General features: G+C 40.3%; 1 protein-coding gene across 1 annotated transcript in view; it reads left to right on the top strand.

Moving 5' to 3' along the window:
• The first annotated feature begins 23 nt into the window (after positions 1–23).
• Positions 24–20,020, top strand: part of MIDEAS (mitotic deacetylase associated SANT domain protein) — a 77,169-nt gene continuing 57,172 nt past the window's right edge. The window contains exons 1-6 of the mRNA XM_075152038.1: positions 24–754; positions 3,721–3,911; positions 4,494–4,593; positions 11,752–11,820; positions 14,397–14,542; positions 16,081–16,167. The gene's annotated coding sequence lies outside the window, so the exon portion shown is untranslated. The remainder of the gene's footprint in view (positions 755–3,720; positions 3,912–4,493; positions 4,594–11,751; positions 11,821–14,396; positions 14,543–16,080; positions 16,168–20,020) is intronic.

The raw sequence follows: 20,020 nt of genomic DNA, 5'->3' as shown, positions 1-20,020 counted from the left end.
TGCGCGCAGGCCTTAAACAAGGAAACGCCGAGGCTCAGCGCTTAAAGCGGCGCTGGCCCCAGCCCGGCCCCGGGAAGGCGCGAAGGGCCGTAGCGGTGAGCGGCCTGGCCTGTCAGCGGCCTCCCGTCGGCAGCAGGTGCCCGGTTCTGCCCCCTCATTTCGCGGGGGGCAGCCGGTGGGGCTGTGGGCCGGGGTCTCCTGTCTTGGGGCCCGGCCGCCTGTGTGGGTGAGGCGATGGCGCCTCATCTCCTGAGGCGCTGGGAAAAGGGGCTTACAGCTCGTGAGGGGTTTTTCTTTGGGAGAGATGGTAACATTGACAGATACTTGCTCCTTGCGTCTTCTAGCAGATGAGATTTTGTTCATTGATGCGATATAAGGCTGTATTATAAAATTCCAGTAAAGTCGTTGTTGTGTACAATGTAATGTCGTATTTACTATATACATGCGGTTGCTATGCTTGCATACAGCTGAAGAGGCATCTTTACTTAAAGAACAGGCTGTAGGAGGATGAATGACTGAAGAGCCAGAGCTTTCCTGGAATGGGCCCAGGTGCTGGTGCTGCCTGACTTGATTACTCTGTGTACTCGCCCTACACCTTGTAGTGACTCACCGTGCTGGAAGGGCAAACAGGTCTGTGAAGTGGCCACTGAGTTGGTGGAAACTCCTGGGAGCTTAAACTGACCACTTAAAAGACTGGAAGAACTCTTCCAGACTAACGATCCTGATGACTTTGTACTCTGCCTCTCGCATAAAGGTAGGCAAAGCTTTTCTGTTGTAGCTTTGCCTATAGCACTTTAATATAGGTCTAAATGAACAATATATATTTGTGCCACCATAATATACGAAACTTTGCATTTCACATTAGTTGAAATAACATCATTGGAACTGGGATGGTCTAGGGGAAAAAAAAGAGGTATCTTAATAAAGGGATTTATACCTCCATACTTCCTTTTTCCTCAACTTGTATCAGTTGATCTAGTGAAAGGTTAACATCTTACTAGTGTAATGCACTGAAAATAAGTCTTCAGGGTTGAAGTTGTCCCCATAGTTTCAAATGGGCATATCTTGTATGTAGAAGGCCTGCATTAAAATGAATGAATACTGACTTGCCTCATACTTATGCAAGAAAAGAGCAGCACAATTATTACAGAAATAATTATTTCAGAAACCAATGTTACATGTCATTACATGAGCAAACAGGAAAAGATTATGAAGTGTATAAATGGAGAACTCCCTGTTAATTTAGAAGTAGTGTATCTCAATGACTAGTAATAATTGAAAGAAAAGTGGGGAAAAGGTATGCTGTATATGGCCACGTGCCTATTTTTGTTTCCATATATTATATAGTGACAATACAACTTCAGAAAGTACCAAAAAACCCCATACCCAACACATTAAATGAGCTTTCAAAATCTCTGTACAACCCTACTTTCTCTTGCCTAGCATAGGGTGGCTTTGTTTCCTCCACAAACAAGGTTATCCTGCAAGGTGGTTATAGCAATCATCTGCAGTTTACTGTTTTAACCCTTATATTCACACCCCCCCCCCATTGTCTCTTTTGTTAAGTACTTGTTAAGTTAAGCTATTGTGAAATAAGCTTAGGTGTGAATTTAAAATGCAGTAGCTATTCTGCACTGGCTTGCCTTGTGGATACATATTCTACTCTAAGAATGCCTTTGTGTGGTTTAGCGTTATCCACGTCAGACTAAGCTAAACCACACAAAGTCACCCTTCATGTGAAATAAAACTGTCCACGCAAGCAGGCCATTGTGGAATAGTTGTTACATAACAGATATTAGGGGTTGTTACCACATATAAACAAGGCTATATCAACCTGGGTGTCATCGTTTTAAAGCCAATCAGAGACGGGGCAGAGATGAAATGGGGGGGGTGTTTATGCTGGAAGATGGTTGTGGTCACTGTCAACAAACCATTGCTCTGTACCCAAATAGGGATTGCCATTCGATTGAGCCTTACTTCACTGAACAGATACTCCCCCTAATTCAGAGTTTTCTCTGACCAACATCAGGCAAATTTGAGAAAGCAAAAACATTTCTGGCCACATGGTGGGATAAAAAAAACTTTGTCCCATTTGATCTTTTTAGAACAAAAAGAGAAGAAAAAAAAAAAAAAGAGGCTTTTGGATACAAAGTCAGTAGCTCCCAGAATCATGTGTAAACTTGGATAGAGTGTAGAAGTGAAACAGCTGTCTGGTTCAGAGTTGTTGAAATCATATTGCCATCAGTTTTAGTGAAGCCAATAACAATAGTTAAAATAGAACTCAAAAAACAAATTCTGGAGGCTTGCTTTTTGTTTTTTTTCTTTAAGATTGATTGAGCGTTTAGCTGACTCCAAATCATCTCTTTGTTCCTGTTTACATGCCCTTAATATGGAAACAATAAACCTTACATATTCTGTTTATACTGTGAGGCTTAAATGGTTTTAAAGTACAAAGCAAACCTGTTCATTTTCCAAGATTTCCTGGGCTCATGGATCATATTGGTGAGAGCATGTAATAATAATGAACCTTTTACACATTTCCATGTTCATAGGTAACTCACAATCTTGGCAGATGTATGCCCTTTCTTTGTTATTTTAATTAATGTCACTATAATAAGTAGTCTTTTTAAATCCGTAGAGATGAATAATACAGATGTTGCTTACATAATTGAAGTGCAGCTGTGTTTTGGTCATCAAAATCCTCTGGGGTATGCCTGAGCTCTGAATAACACCAGATTCTTTAGCCTGTGTGTGTAGGGACCAGTGGTCTATAAGGTCTCTCAAGAAACATCCTTCATGGGTTCTGTGGATAGGAATGATCAATTAGATTATTCAAATCCAACACAATTTAAATGTTTATTTTTGATATAGTAAGGCTCTTACACGACAGGAAAAGAAGATGTCATCTTCTGCTGTGGGGAAGCATTTTTCTAAGGATACGGAAAGTTAGAGAAACATTTTTGAAACTATTCTTCAGAGAATTGATGAAATGTTCATTGAAGGTATCTTGAGAAAAGGTGTGCTTTCTCTGTTGGTAAAACAGCCTTATGGAAGAACTCAGCAATATCTCTCCGTGTTCTTGGAACAAAACCAGTTCACTTGTCCTACAAATTGTAAAGCAGTGTTTCACATTGCAGTAAGAAAAATTATTGCAAAATCATCTGTGGTGGACTTGATGTTTCTGGTTTTCTAAACTGTTAGTTTACTAGTCTTCAGTTAAGTTTCTTGCCCTCATTGCTGAGCCAGGAGAACAGACAATGAGAAAGCTCCCTTGTTCACTCGATGCAGTGTCAGCTAACAGCCTGAAGTGCTGCTGAGTGTAATTTGAGCTAATCCACATATCTTTGCATGAAATGTTTTAAGAAGTTGCATATGATTCATTCTGCCAACTAAGCCGTGGATGCAGTAACTTCAGCAGAGGACAGTGACACATTAGGTCATTACAGCCATTTGCAGTGACTATTTGAATCAGTGTAAGTAATCCAATATATGAACTGAAATATTTTATCTTGAGACAGCTGCTGAGGCTGAACTGAGCTATTCAGCTGACTTTATGTCAGAGTGACATACCATGCTGTAGAGTGCAGTTTAAAGGTGATTTGTGAGCTGCTCAGCTCCTTGTTGGCTGAAAATGTTGGGAAGGGTAGACAGCTGGGGAAAGCGAGTTATCATCCAATTCAAGTTATGCCATCCACTTCTGAATTGTGTTTGCTTTCGCAGTTTTTATTCTTGCAGGTCCTGTTTTGTAAAAAGAAACAAACCCCACAATGTATCCCTGATGGACTGAGCATTAGCTGGAGGCAGAGGTATTTGTGGGAAAGTTTTGCAGTTGGCCACTTGGCTGTCATATGAGACTACTGCCTTCTGATGCTAATTGCTAGCTAATCACAAAGTGGGCTTCATCTGTACAGGTAAGTATACAGATAAGAAGCAATTGCTACTTTTTATGGTAACTTGTTTTTCTGATGTTTAATGCTTGGGAATGCCCCGACCCATCTTTCTTTGTCATTGTTTCGAAACTTTCATCTGGATTCTGACTGGCCAAAGGGTGTGGGTAGGATCTGGATTTGCTCTGTCGCTTACAATTTTTGTGATGGTAGGGAAGCTTTGCTCTATAAACAGACTTTGCTAGTCAAAACTACTGGTTTTGATATATGTTCACACAGAAGACTATCTGCAGGGCACATCTTGAAGAATCACATTCATTTTAAGGTTAAACTTCTTTTGTTAGTAAAGTAAAATATAGTATGTCAATAACACACCTTGATATCTGACTTTTGTAAGGAAAACACAAGGTTAAAAGGCTTTTGCATAAATGATGTTGGGCCTGATCTTTAACCATTTGATATTTTGTAAAACCTTTTAAATCCATGAAAAGTGAGCACAATATGTTATCATTTTAATCTGATAGTGTTCACTACTGTTTGATCATCACAAAGTTTTACTCATAATTTTGCTTCCTTTTCTGTCTGTGCCTTTTTTTTATCCTTCAGAGAAGAAAGAAAATACTGATGTGCTTGCTGCAGAGACTGATTCTCCTATTGTCTTTAGTTTGTTAGTGACAGTTTCTTAAATCCAATCAAAAAGGGTCAGGTGATGTTCTAGTAACTTTTATATTATTAAATGTGGTGAAGGTACATTTTGGTATAGCTACTTATTTAATGATTATAAATGACCTGAGCATATTGTAGATGAAGACTATTCTGTTGCTATGCAACATTATATCAGGATGACATCTTTATTTTTTTACTGCAAAACAGTTGAGGAAATTAGGAACTTCTCTTTTAGAACCACACTGCTAGATAAGCATACACATCTGTGTAGGAAATTTCTTTCTTTATTCCTCTGTGTGCCATTTCTGTTTAATGATATCTCCCAGTTACAGAAAAAATGGTTCTACTAATACTCTTTCAGAAATCTGCAACCAGTAAGGTCCTAATATAAGTATGATTTATGTTTCATACTCTAGGATTCAGTCATGCGTGTCTATCAGAACAAAAGTATCTTGAATTTTCCCAATTTAATATAAAGCATCACCACTCATCTGTTGTAGACACCTTTGAGAAGCTTAAATTTTAATTTTGTTGTCATGGCCTGTAGTTGTTGTACATGCTTTGAAATGCATAATTATAGTTCAAAACAGGAAAGATTGAAGAGTTTTTAAATGAAGAATACTGATAACCTTGAAAGTATTTCTTCTTACTGCTATTTTTTTCCACTTTGTCTGAAAAATACTGCGAGATTGGAAACAAAATTGTTAAATGTAAGCAATTGCTTATTTTTTCTTGTTTCATAGCTTATGTGAATGAAAATTGGGAACATCTACTGAAAAGGAAACAAAATTTGTAATTTAGAAAGAACTGAGGTTATCATAAATTAAGCTGCATTATGTAAGTATCCAAGATATTACACCATCCTGAAAAATGGGGGGAAGGAAGAAATGCGGTCACAAAGGCTCAAGTGACTTATTCATAACACAAAATGACCTTTGCACAATCACACTTACAGAAATGCTAAGTTATGTTTCTCTGGCTTAAAATTGCTGACAGCAAATGGTCAGGACAAATGTTTCTGTCCAAACTGAGGACAGAAAACACATGAGCACCATTTGCTGAAAATGCTGCCAGTTCCTGCACCAGAGCAGGAGGCAGCAGTGGGTGATAGACTGTGCTGTATGGGGAAATCCTAATATTAATAGAATATCGCATCATGTTTCTGTTCTTTTTCATACTTGAAATTCAGAATCATTGTAAAACTGCCCTGTTTTCTTATTTATGCATCCTAATGCTAGAAGAGCTAATGCTAATGGCTAACAGAAGCACAAAGAGAAACGGGTCTTCTAGAATCAGAAAAAAATTATTCACGTGAGGGATGTATTTGGCGTTGTTTGAAGTTATACATAGTATAGCTTCCTTGTAAGACTCCTTGGTAAGCTAATCCTTGATCAAATAGAATTGAGAACTCCCATCTTCTGCGTTTCAACCTATATGTTTGTGGAAAAACACATTTGGAATGTAGATGAAAGACAGAAGCTGATAAAATAAAGGCAGGTGTGAACAAGGAGGAAAATGAATGAGGAAGAAGCTGCTTTTCTTGCAGCAGAAGGAACTTTTCTTGCACTAGCATCATGTTTATGCAGTGCTGTTTCTGAAAAGCAAGTACTGGTTTGTTAAAGAAGACTATGTAGACTTGCAAAGTCAAAGATAACCAAAGGCATGTTTTCGGAGCTCTCTGCAGGGCTTGTTTCAGAGCTGCTGGATATTTGTGGAATGCTTCTCATCCATTCAGCATGTGGACATTCCCTTCTGGAGATTTACAGCATTTGGTTGTTATTAGTCAATTATTAACAACTTTGATATCAGCAAATCAGCTGTTGTATTCCACTGGCCTGGAAATGAGAATTTGCAAAGACTTTCACCTGTTTCCTCTAAGGAAAAGAAGAGGGGTAGGTAAGCACAACTGGCCTGGAAGGAATTAATGGTGTTAGTGACTGTATTCTAGGAGGCTGTGCTTGCCCTTATTATTATGGGTGATAAAGTATTTTATTGGACATATGAAACTTAGATGACAACTCGTTTGACTCTCAGGTAAGCAACTTCAGGATAACAGTGAGGGTTGTCTTTTAGAGGCAGATCAACAATTGGTAACTGGAAGGTCTGAGGCAACTAAGCAAAACCTGCTTTAGATTATAATTGCATACTGTGTTTACCCAGCATAGCTGGTAGGCAGTAGTCAAGAGGCTTTCTGCCATTTCTGAGCAGTACATGAGACTATCTAAATGACAGTCTCTAAGGCCATTTTGGGGTGATCGTTTGTACATCTACTGGGGAAATGAGATCTTGTTTGGATGCTTTTGTTTCCTAGTTCTTTGTGCAGCTTTCTGTGTGTGCCATGCAAGATAGTACTAACAGGATAGTCCTCTAGATCATCTAGTGGGTACTGGCTTTGCAAATACTGCAGATTGCGTTAATTTTAAATAGAGTGGTGAACGATAAACAACAGGACTAAATAGGCTATATCATAGTTCTGGCAAACATGTTGTATATTTTAATTATAAATTTTATTAGTGATACATGACTAATTTGAGAGATCAGGTCTACAAATCAAGGAGCTGTCCAAGTGAACTTGTTACATAATTTCTACAGTCAGTCTTTTCTCACAGCTCCCACCACTACTTTTTGGAAGTAGTGAAATGGCATGACAGAATTTTGTTTGGATGTCAGAGAAATGAACACAGGATGCTGTTCTCTGGGACAGACTGGAAGAATTGTGGCTGAGGGTCTGCTGGTGATATTCGAACCACATCTGAGGACTCTAAGACTGAAGTGCATGCAGTAGGAGAGAGCTGCTCTCCAAAAATATGCTCCTGTTTGACTCCATTATCTAATTTTGTATGTCCCTGTTGATTTCTCTGTGTGCCTCCTGCGCAGCAAAGCTCCATCCTGCAATTACGAAGTCATCTTTCATAGTGAATTGTGACAGTGTTTTGTTATTGGGAAGTCGTCTATTTTGTCCTGTGTGTTGCTTTGAACCTCTGATAATGTCTTCTGCTCCTTAGCCAATCGGCATCTTTCAAGAGCTTCCACTAATCTTTCACAAAAAGGAAAAAAAAGACCCAACTGTTGTAGTCACCTGATACTGAACAGCAGTAACATTTGTTTTCTTAGTAGCGCAGATGTTAAGAATGATGATCCTATAACTTGATAACTTTTTCCTTACTTTCATAGTTTGTTTCATGATAACAGGAGGTTTGAGGGTTGTCTGTGGTTTTGGTTTTTTTTAATAGGGCTGGTTTTCCCCCTGCAGTTTTCAGGTGCAGATTTCCTGAACCACTTCCCATTCTTGAGAGACTCTAGAAGTGGTAAATTTTCTCCATCTTTTCTCTGATGTACTTTGATCTATAAAGCCCAATGTCCTGATTCCACAGTGATTACTAGTGGACAGTGGATTTGTTACTCCCTGCCTTGGGCATGGTGAATTTGCTGTTTCTTGTTAGAGTGGCACCATGAAGACAACATAAGCATATTCAGAGCATTTCTTGTGGGGAGGAGATCTTGCTGAGGCCAAGATAGTGGTTGCTTTTATATTGCTTGAGGCAGTTATATTGGAGAATGCCTCTCTCATACATGTGAGGAAGGAGCAAAGAAACTAACTTACAAGTACCTGTAAATAGAGGCTATGGTAAGTCCAGCAGATACATAACGCTAGAGCAAGTGGTCTTGCTTGGTATTTGAATACCTTTTCAGTTGTTGCCTTCATAGATCATGTGTATTCCTGTGTCTGTTCTACTGCAGGTCTCAGTTACATTCGCCTCCTCCAGCTCATTTCCTTTGCTTTCTCAGTCCACTGTGGCTTCAAGGAGTAGAAGACTCTGCAGAAGAAGGGGGGGAGATAAGGGAGGAGTGTGCATTTGCAAGGGAGAAAAGATGCTGCTTAGTTTGTAGGAAGGGAAGGATTTTAAGAGTACATGCAAAATGTCCGAGATGCATTGATAAAAGACATCATTGTTGCTGTTGGAATTGCTCCTCCCCATTTTCTTCAGGCTAGCAATCTTGTGACAGCCATGAAGGTATATGTTTCTGTTGAGCGTTATTAGTGTATTTCTGGTAATTCAAATGCTCGGTGGACAATATAATAATATGACCACATCCATATTTGGGAAGCATTCCTGCCTTGGAATACCACATCCTAGCTAGGGCTGAGCGCTTTGAAATTGCATTTTGTGCCCTATGTAGATATTGCAAAATAGCTATAGTTGTACATTGTACTTTGAGCACGAGCCTTTTTAAGGTTTCCATTGACAAGAAAAAAAAATTGCCAAGTTTCTACTAAAAAAAAAAGAAGGGGGGGAGGAAAAAAAGAAATTCCATAATGAGATTTGTACCGATAAACATACAGAGAGGTACTGAATTAATTTTCTGTATTATCGAACATGCCATGTACTTCATAACAGTATTAAGGAATATTCAGAGATCACAGAGATAAACAGACCATCTGGTTGGGATAGGCCACAAATTGGCATTGGAAGGCAGCTTGGAGGACTGCCAAAATACTTCTGGAGTCCAGGCATGAAAATCAGTATGATGTAACTTGTTGGTGAATCTGAGAAGAATAAAAACTGCACAGCAATTCACCAATTACACTGCAGTGTAATGGTGATGACAGAAAAAGCTCTACAGTCTGGTTTGCACCAATGCAAGCTGCCAGCACAGGCAAGCATGGAGTGTCAGTAGAGAAGGATTAAGGAGTAGAGGGACAGATAAGGTCATCAAGGTGCATAATTACGTGGTTCCAGATTATCCTCTGTATTTGGTACATGACTGTCATATATATCTTATTATACATGTTGATGTCTCGCATTGTGATTGATTTATATCCCTCTCCCCTTCTATAATTTATTTATGGGGTGGAATAGGAATGAGTCCCCATGAGACACAGAATACCATATGCTACCTACGGAGCCTGATGTTAGCAAATGCTTGCTTTTTGATTCCCCTCCTGCCCCTAGATTTATACTGCATATGTTTCAATTTAATTGCAATGGTACTGAGTCATTGTCACTAAAGCCTGTTTGGGCTGAAAGCTCCTTGAATGATTGTCAGTGTCAAATGACTTGAAATGGGCTTTGAGATTGCTACTTGTAATATATCAGCTACTGAAGCTCAAAAGGAGTTCCTAGTAGATGTTCTCCCTAAGAGATGACTTTAAGGATGCTCTTCTGTATATGTACGTATATACACAGATATATACAAAGTGTACATAAAAACATACATAATAGAAATATTGAACAAGGCTCCAAATACTGTAGTTATTTATATACCATGCAACATTAGTTATGAGTAATTTCTTGGTGTCATGGGGCAAATAATCTTACTTTTGTGGGCATGAACTGTTATACTTATGTAAACCTATTAGAAAATTATCATCTCTGCCTGAGTTTCTTCATTACTTGGGGATTTTTTTGTGTGCAATGGATAGATTGAATAGAGTTTTTCAGCAAAGGATACTATTTTTAATGATGCTTGACAGCAGAAATGCTTTTTTAAAAAAATACAGTAAGGAACTGAAAGCTTTTGTTTTTCCACCATAAGCCATTGAAAATTTAAATTTCCAAATGCATTAGCAGTTGTTTAATTTGAAAAAGCATTAAATTTTAGATGACACATTTGAAAGAACAGAAATACTAAGGATCCCTGTAACTCAGTTGCATTTCTGTTTACTCTACTCAGTGCCACTGGGAAGTCACGTGTGCAAAGATATTCTTAGCATGAAACTTCAGGATTGCTGTTTTACTCCAGTCGTCATTAGTCCCAGTAGCTGGGACAGTGGGACATAAGGAAATCTCAAATAATTATTCTGATCTGACAGTTCCTGTTAGTGGGCTGGATGGTGTAGGAACTATTCAGGTGGTATACAACCTATGACTTCCTGCACAAATAAGAATCCCTTAGTCCAGATAAATAATCTTGGAGATGAATGTTGATTGTATTTTCCATACAAGGGAGAAAGAGAGAGCATTGCCTTCATATTGGTGTACCTGTGAGGAATATAATGTATGTGAAAATGAAATATAAGTTGAACCAAAGCACTTTAGGGTGTTAATAGACTAATGATCAAATTCATTAACTACTCCATGATTCAATAAGAAATTGGTCTACTCAGACTATTAAAGGAACAGCCTAGATTGTCGTCTGTAAAAATAATTCCTAGTATGTAGCATTAATGTTATATAAAGACAGAAAAATATTCCAGCTCACTGTTTTGAATTCAGTCTTTATTTCTGTTATTACACTAAATTCAATTAAGCTGTGAATATTACTCTGCAGTAAATGCTCTCAATATTTCTTTTTCTTGTTGGTTTGTTGTTGTTGAGACTCTAAGTGCTTCTAGGGGGTTTCTCTGCCTGGGCTCAAAGCCAACTTAAAGAAAGCACAGCTGGTTGCCTTGGGGAAAAAGAGATAGAAGAAGCCTTGGTGAAAGTTATCTGCAAAAACAAGCCTCAGTGGGGGCTTCCGCCATGTTTGCTTGGGAGCTGCTTTAAGCTGAGGCTCTTACCCGTGGCCCTGCCTGAGCTACCTTGCAGCTGCATCGCAGCCACGCCTGTGCCCTACACTTGATCCTGACCCTGATCTTAACTTCAGCCCTGTCTCATCCCCATGGGGATGCCTGATGCCCTGGGTTTGGGGCTGCCCCCCTGGCCTGCCCTGCTTCCTCACTGGGGGTGGTGGGACCAGCCCCAGCTGGTGAAGGCCCTGCCCTGCCAACCGTGAGAATCTCCTTGGCGCCTGACCCCAGGTCCTTGGTGCTCCCTGACAGTCATCCACCTAAGTCTTAATCAGAGTATCTGTTACCAAAAGAAAATCCATCCATTTGATTTCTAGACAGTTTTACGTATGAATCTCACAGAAACAGTAGAACTACTCTCACATTTTATAAAGCATTCACTGTGAAACCAATATGGTGCAGGAATCGACGTAAGTGCTTCTAAAAGCAGGTCTACAAACTTCCAAAACTTCAAGGTTTTGGAAACGACATATGTACACACCCATAGTAGTAAAGTGTGTTCCTTTTAAAGATGTTGCACTCTTATAATGCATAATGAGAGATAAATTCCAGAAAGGTTTGTTGAAATCTGTTATAATAGTGGCCATCCAACTATTTAGTGATTATAGCATTAAAAATATGTATTAGAATTAAAAATATGTATATGCCCACCAATTCTTGATACTTCTTGCCCACTATGTTTTTCAGGAGTATTTCTACTGATCTGAAGTTTTCTTTATCTTGTTGAGAGCTATTAGTCTATGCACGTTTTTCAAGGTATGTATATTAATAATAATAATTCATAGAGCTAATGAATTTACAGTGCTTTACATTTTCAGAGTTCTAAAATAGAATACTACATATATTCATTAGTTCCTTTTCTAACAGTTTCTCTCACAGAGTAGGTAAGAAAATATCATGTCTAAATATTTAAGAAATAATCAGAGGCAGTTTACAGGCAGCTTTTTTTAAAATTGTCTTATTTTAGGTGGTGTTTAATTTTTTTTTAAATCATCCTGCTTAAGGTAGTTTGAACCTAATTTTCAGAAAGACTTGTGCCACTGTTCAGTCAATTGAGCGGCATGAAACATTTGGCGTCCTATAATTATACATGTAGATTAGTGACACTTAGAAGAGGGGGCATGTTGTAGTTTAGTACTATCTGTAGATTGATCTCCTAAAACACAGGAAAAGTATAGTATGACGGATAAATTTACATATCGACTTGAGCACTTGGAGCTAACCAAAGCTCAGCTATTGAACCTCTGTGTGGCCTTCAGCTCACCACTTAGCTTCTCCAAATGTTGTTTTTTTCTCATTGTAAACAGTGAATAATGTTACCACAGACTATTGTTTGTAAAACTAACAAAGAATGTGGGATTCTGGGAAAAGTGATAGTAAATGCAGAAAGGACTGCAAAGTGTGTTTAAGGCTATACAACTTAGCAAAATTAGGAAGAAAGTTTTAGCAGTCCTGCTTTTCAGCATGCCATATAATTCGGGACTTCATAGATTCTTACACTGTCTTTCTCACCATGGTGTCTGAGCGTCTTTCAGTAGTGTTTAAGCAATGTGAATAACTTTTTTTTTTTTAAAATATGTGGTTTCTTCTCTCAACCACAGTGTCCCTCCCTTTCCCTCATGTAACAAGGTCTCATCCTGGTTCTCAGGGAGCCAGTTCATGACATTTTGCGTGTGCGTGTGTATACATATGTATTTACACACACATGCTCTATAAATAAACACATGCATTTTTCCCAAAGTTGATCAAAGAAGCTGATTCTTGCTCAAGTTAGTAAAGCAACTCAGTGTTTTAATTTTAAACTCAGATACGAAGAGTAAAATAAATATGCAAAATTTTTTTTTCCAAACTTTAAAAAAAAAAGTCAAACCCCTTCTTTCCAAACATTCTATCTGACTGCATCAAATTTCCCAAGAGAAGTTGTACCCTAGAGTAATATATCAAATGTAACATCCTGAGTATTTAATTTTAATTCTGACAAAGATGGGAGACAGACATTGATATTGGGGAAAGTAAAATTTCTCTGTATTAATGAGTAATTAATCTCATATAAAAAGAAAAAAAGCATTTTTATAAGTATTTTCTCCTGTAATAATGCAGCTGAAAAAATGCTGACTATGAGGGAATGGGTTTCTTTGTATTTATGCTGATGGTCTTCCACATGCATAGCCTCAAAACTAAAGCCCAACCAACCTGAAACACATACAATCACTTGTATTTCCTATAACATTTTTTCAAACTATTTTACTATCGTTTAATTAAGCCTCCTTTTATGTGAGGTAAGGGGATTCGCTTCCTGAATTATAGAATCATTCACATTGGAGGGGATTTTGGGAGGTCACCAGTTCAACTTCCCACTCAAAGCAGGGTCAATACTGAATTCAGACCACATTGCTCAGGGCTTTCTTTGTCAGGTAGTCAGGGCTTTCTTAGTCAGGTATTGGAAACTTTCAAGAAAGGAAATTCCACAACCTCTTGTGGCAACCTGTTGCATTGCTTCACTGTCCTCACTAGCTGGTTGGAACAGCCACTGTTTCAATTTATGACCATTGTCTTTCTCCCACTGTGCACCTCAATACAGAGCCCGGCTTTGCCTTCTCCTGTAGGTAAAGATCTAGTCTTGCAGCTACTGGAAGGCTGGTGTTAAATCTCTCCTACCTCTTCTCCTTTCCACACTAGACAAGCCCAGTTTCCCTTAGCCTCTCCTTTCAGAACGTCTGTTCCAGCCCCTGACCATTTTGGCTTTCTACCAGCTCAGGTTTATCAACATCTTTCTTGTACTGGGCTGCCCAAAACTGGACACAGTATTCCAGATGCAGGCTAACAAATAATGAGTAAAGAGGAATAATCATTTCCCTTGACCTAGCTGTGCTTTTCTTTATACAGCCCAGGATTCTGTTAGCCTTTGCTGCTGGCTGGTGTTTACCCTCCTGTCCACCAGATCTTATTCAGTGGTGCTGAGTGGCCTGTTGGTCCCAGCCTGGGCAATGGCAGAAGGTTAGTCCAGCCAAAGTGCAGGGCTTTGCATTAGTCTCTGTTGAACTCCATGTGGTTCCTGTCAGTGCATTCTCTAGCCTGTCTAGAGGCAGCCCTGCCCTTGAGCATTGAATATATTTGTGGGATAAACACTGCAGCTACTCATTACTGTTTTATACGGTCATTCATTTTGGAAGAAAAATATCCCATCCAATGGCAATTTTAGAGGAAATTTCAGTGTGATTATGAGATGGAAGTTGTAGGTTTATCGGAATCTGAAACTTCTATTACAAAGGGTGTAATTATTTTCTTACTAGCTATAGTGATTAAGGCCTTCATTTTATATTTAATTTCAGGGAGAACTAATAGCTCCATATTGTCTCCCATAATGCTGGAGCACTAGTTCAACGCGTGACGGCTGGAAAGAGGACGGGGCATTGGCCCTACTCTGACTTGGTGAAAAGAGTGCCACCTACTGAGCGTATGTCCCGGTTTTGCAAACGTAAGTATGCAAAGCGTAGTCTTTAATCCAAATTCTGACTCAGTGCAATCCAGTTTATTAATGATATGAGTCGATGTTGTTACAGCACAAGATGTGCCTGTACAAGCCAAAGAAGCCTAAGATTTTATATGGTGATAGCTAGGAAATCTTCCAATCTCCTTTTTCAATGTAATAATAAAATAACAAAATAACAGGGAAATATATGTGTATTAAATTTTGTTACTGTAAAACTGATGGAAGTGCAGCCTGCATGCCGTCTCAGCATATCCTGAGAAAAGGAGAAAGAAAAAAAAAAATTTAAAAAAGCATAGCAAAAGCTGCTACTGCAAGGAAGAAAATTATGATGGCTGCTTCTGGAGGAGATGTAAGGACTGCATAAGATGAGGAACAGAGAAACAACTGAAGAGTGCATAATGGCAAAATCTTTACAAAGCACTTCATAAAACTGTTTATTGCTCAGTAAGATAAACAGTAGCATACGGCTCTATAAACACTTCTGCCATGGTGTCTTTGAAGCGTGCTGCTTCTATTTCAGATCTAGAAACCGGCTGGCGTACCTACAGGCTCGCCCATTTTTGTTCTTATCCCATTTGGTATGTTTAGGAAGAAGTACCATCCTTTTCTATAGATTTTGCATCTCACAGTGTGTTTCAGCTTTGTCCTTGTAGTTACTATGTTGTCTTTGGTTCAGTAAAGAAGGATTCCTATTTACCGTAGACATTATTTAGGAGGCAACTATCAAAAAACAACGTTAAAATGTCTCCTAGACAAGGGTACAAAGCATACTCCCCGGTCTGCGCAATGTTAGCTTCGGTAGCCAGATGATGACATTTCTGCCATTGTCTGCTGCTTTTACGTGATTATGTATTGTGAAACATGAGATGCCGCTCATCATTTTGCTTCCTAAACTCCAAACAGGTGAAGTACAACATGTGTTTGTTCTGGCTGGAAGGAAGAGCTACACTTGGCTGTTACAGCATGATTTACAGTTGTAGGTGTTGTGGTTTGTTTTTTTTTTCCCCCCAATGAAAGTTGAGATAAGCAATTTCAATCTTATCAATACCTGATGTGCTTCATGGGAGGCACTGATTACCTAACATCTTATAACAGAGAAGCAAATAACTCCAGTTTATGGAATCTGTCTTTTCAGTCTTAGGCAATCTCTGTTTTCAGTTTTAGTCTTAAGTCAGTTAGGGCAAATTAAACTAATGGGTTGTATACCTTTGACTTCAGTTTTAGTCATTATATGTTCAGTTAGTTGTTTGCTTTACATATTAGCTAATCTGTGAACAGCTGTGAATATTCTTTTTGTATTGATTTAAATAGTTACTGACCTATTACTCCTGTCTAGGAGTTCAGAAGCGCAAATGTATTAAAGGCAACATAGAGGAGTTTTCCTTGAATGTCCTTTTGAGACAGTGTTGCATCAAATGATACCTTTGGTTGTGAACCAAAAAAAACTTTACCAGTAGTACCTGTGGCTACTGTTTTGCTCTTCACCTCCATGTGTCTCACTGTTATTCTCTGCACCGTGACAGGAAAAGATTGGGTGTGGTAATTAGACTACTGACCTGGGACTCATCAGAGAAACCTGGTTATGCACCAGATAGGTTCTGTGGTCATGGGTAAGTCACTTCTCTGTGCTCCTGTTTCCACGCATCTTGAGCTTCCCTGGCAAAAGGTTCTGCATAGAAGCCAGGAACTGTTGTGAAAGAAATGCAAACTAAAGTGAGCAGTGCAAAAATTACTTCTATGTTTCACTCTATAAAGCAATACGTGCTGGAAGGGAAACTGCCATGCTGGTCTGCAAAGAAGCTGTGCTACTGTGTGCACTGAATGGTCTAAGCCTGCGTGAAGGTAAACACGTGGCTGTGTGCATGTTAGGGAAAAATGTTTGGCATTTTCGTGTTGCCTGCCATGTTTCACGGAATGAGAGTCTAATCTGTGAACGCTGTCTAAATGTTATTTTATATTCTGAAAGTTTCGTTGATTGTGAACAAACTCGAGTGTTAGAGCAGTCTACAGGGGGAGCAATGACGAAGCAGCTTCCGTATTTCCTGCCCTAAGAGGAGTAGTGTGCCTGCGTTTGCCAGCACACTGTGTTTTTTATTTTCAGACCAAGGCAGCAGAGGAAGCCATATTCCAGTAGACGAGCTGAACATTTTTAGAAACCTTAGCAGTATGTGTTCTTGTGAAAGTAAATTTCAGGTTTTTTGTGAAAGTAAATTTCAGGTGTTTGGTAAAACAGCCAACAGTATAGAGATGACCTGAGGATTTGTATTAGATACAAATTCTTTCTCCCTTCCCTGTTTTTCCACTTTTTCTTCAGAAAAAGCTGTGAAAAAAGGGACCAAAAGGGGGAAACAGAAAACCATGTTTTCCTCTGGTACAAGCGGTTCCTTAGAAACAGAAAGCTTTTAGTTTGTTTGTTTTTCTTTAGAGAGAAGGGCCTGATCCCGCTGGGGAGGCTGGCACTGAACTCGGGGCATCAAACCGGCGAGTTTTGCCAGGTGTTGAACACGGCAGCATTTTGCAGGGCTTGGCTTCCAAATCAGTGCTGCAAACTCTCTCCCCGCCCCTTACTCGTTGGGGATTTCCCCTCCTTCCCTGCAAACAGCAGCCAAAGCCAAGCACGGAAGGTCAAGCCAAGATCTGTGAAAAAGGGCAGGGGGGGCCAGGCCAGTGCCAGGAGGAGACGCTGAGGATCGGCGGGGAGCTGCGCCGCGGCGGGGCTGCTCGCTGCGGCTGCGGGGGGGGGGGGGGAAGAGGAGGAGGAAGGCGGGAGGAGGAGGAGTTGAGGAGCCCGGGCCCGGGAGCCTCCCCGCTTACCGCACTAGGAAGTGACGCTTTCCCTGAGTCCCGGAGAGAAAGAAACAAAGTTTGGGGTTTTTGGTTTTTTTCCCTCCTGCTTTCCACCCCTCTCCACCTTTGCTAATTGCCTCTCCGCGTCCCCCCGCGGGCGCCCGCCGCGGCAGCCGTGCCTCGCTTCGCAGGTGAGCAAGCACGTTTTCTTCCTCTCCTGTTTTCCGCGGGTTTATTTTTTTTTTTTCCGCACGATTTGCTTCCGTTTTCCTGCCATTTTGGAGAGGGGGTGTCTTTCCTGGGACTTTTTTTTTTTTTGGGAGGGGGGTACTTTGTGGGTGCTGGGTGCAGGATGAGCAGGAAAAGTACCTGTGGAGGTGACGGGGGCGGCTGGCCCCGCGCCTGGGCCGCGCAGCCCTGCGGGGCCGGGGCCGGGGCCCTCCCGGCCCGCCTGCTGCGGGGGGCCAGGCTCGGCTGCTGAACTATTTCCTTCTGCTTTACCGTGAGTGGTTACGAGGGCTCCGGAGGGGTTTTACTTTGCTGCTGCCTGGCTGCAGCAGCGCGCTAAGGATGTGTCTGTGTCCGGGTGAGCTGCCTGCGGATGGTATTTTGGGGGGGTTGGTTTGGGGTTGGGTGGTTTGGGTAATTTTGGGGTGTTTTTTGGCTTTTCTCTTTGCTTGCTGCGTGCTGGGGCCGGGGCAGCTCCGCGTGTGCGGCGGCCGCCGGGCGCTGCAGAGGAGCGCGCAGCGAGCCGCGGCGGGCGGGGGCTGGGTTTCTCTGCTGGGATTTACGCAGTGGAAGGGGGTGGGGAGGAATTCATTAGATAATTTCTGAAAATCCTGTGCTCTCAAATGTACAGCTCTTTCTCTGGCAGCAACTGCAAAGGACTGATTCTTTGCAATTTACCAGTAAAAGCTGACAATACACCCACGCACGTATGTGAGAGTCTTATATAAGACTTACGGGTTTTTTAACAGGCGTAAGCAGGGTTTATTTTTGGTTTGTAAAGTCTTGTGTGGTTGCAGCCTGCAGAATTAAAGAAATATTCTCTGCTCAACAGAGATTTACCTGGCATCCTCTTTAAAACAGATAGCTTCTTTTTCATAATACCCAAAATAATTTGATTTCATCCTGACTGTGTGTTTTGAGTGCAGTATAAAAGCCATCTGTACTGGAGCAAGCAGTAAGCAGTTAAGAGAGGGGAAGAGAGAAGAGAAATGTCCTAATGCGCAGACTGGTATTAGGTTGTTGTAGAGGGCGAGACTGCAGTTCCAAGCAGCAACAGCAGCAGCTTTATGACTGTGTGTAATTACAGAGTGATTGCATAGGACAGCATTGTTGGAACGAATACGTATACAGAGGCTATTGTGCAAGATTTCTGTACCGAACAAAACCTAGTTTTGCATTGCAAATGCTAAAAAGGGAATGTATTCTGCATTGAACTGCCACATTCCTCTTTGACTTCACCGAAGAACTAGAAGGGGGGGAAGGAGAAGTGGAGCGAGACTGATCGTAGAAGTCACAGACCCGAAGCACTCGGCAGAAACACCACCAGTAGTCTCTGAAATTACAGAAGAGATGGAACGCTCGTTGAATCTGTGGGTTCATGTTTCCAAAGTGATTATGCAGCAGGTGAAAATCAGTCAGGTTTGCTAACAGTCCTGCAAGTTTAGTGTAATTCTTGCTCTGGTCTAATTGCTTCTGTGGCAAAAACGCCTATGTTAAAATAAGCAACTGCAGTTCAGCTAGCTTGCGTGGAAATGGAGAGAAGAGCATGGGGAGAGTTTCTGTGTCAGGCCACAAAAAATAAGAGGTTGAAAGGAATGCTAGACTAAATATACGTTTTAAACATGCTGTTTCAACTTTAGTTGAAGAGTTGCATCTTGCCGGGTGATCTTGCAGGCGGCGTTGGCTGAGGGGTAGAACAAGGCATTGAGAGTGTGCCACTGACACTATATTAGCAAGTCTTTTAACTAAGACTTTGAAAGACCATCGAAATTATGCCAAAGTTCTTGTGGATACAACTTAAAGTACCTAAGATTTGTTTTTCAGAGATGCTGGTTACCTCTAATTTTTATCAGTTTAGTTTTGGAATTACTTGTAATTCATGAAATATCAGATCCAAAAGATTTTAGATCTGGTACTCAGAATTTGGCCTTTCTAAGAGTAGAGACAATTTTCTAGAAATGTTGTCTTTAACCATCATTGCTGATGTCTTAATAAATGCTGTGAAGGCTTGTAAAGTGTTTTGAGCACTGTGAGGGAAAGTACTATAAACATGGGAAGCTGCTTTAAAATTTCTTGGTGTTCAACTAGAATGTATTATTTTAATTGAAAACACTGATCATCTTATTACTGGTAGTTCCCTCAGGTTGTCAACTAAATACTTCATGTAAGATGTATGTAGCTTTGTTAATGAAGAACGTGGTGATGTGCTGAAGTTTACATTTGTTTGGTTTTGGTTTTGTTGGTTTTTTGGGGGTTTTTTATTAGCAAGTGGCTAATTAACCACAACACTAGGCCTATCACTTGGCAAGCTTACTTTCATAGTGATCCTTCTGTAAGTTTATTGAAGCATTTTATTTTAATCCAAAATACGCAAAGATACGTTAATCTGTGCATTACTATGATGTTCTGTTTGTAAATTTTTCTTTGAATTGTTCTTCATGTCTTGAC

Source organism: Calonectris borealis, chromosome 5 (assembly GCF_964195595.1).
Source record: "Calonectris borealis chromosome 5, bCalBor7.hap1.2, whole genome shotgun sequence".
NCBI lineage: Eukaryota > Metazoa > Chordata > Aves > Procellariiformes > Procellariidae > Calonectris > Calonectris borealis.
This window is presented reverse-complemented; position numbering and strand designations above follow the sequence as displayed.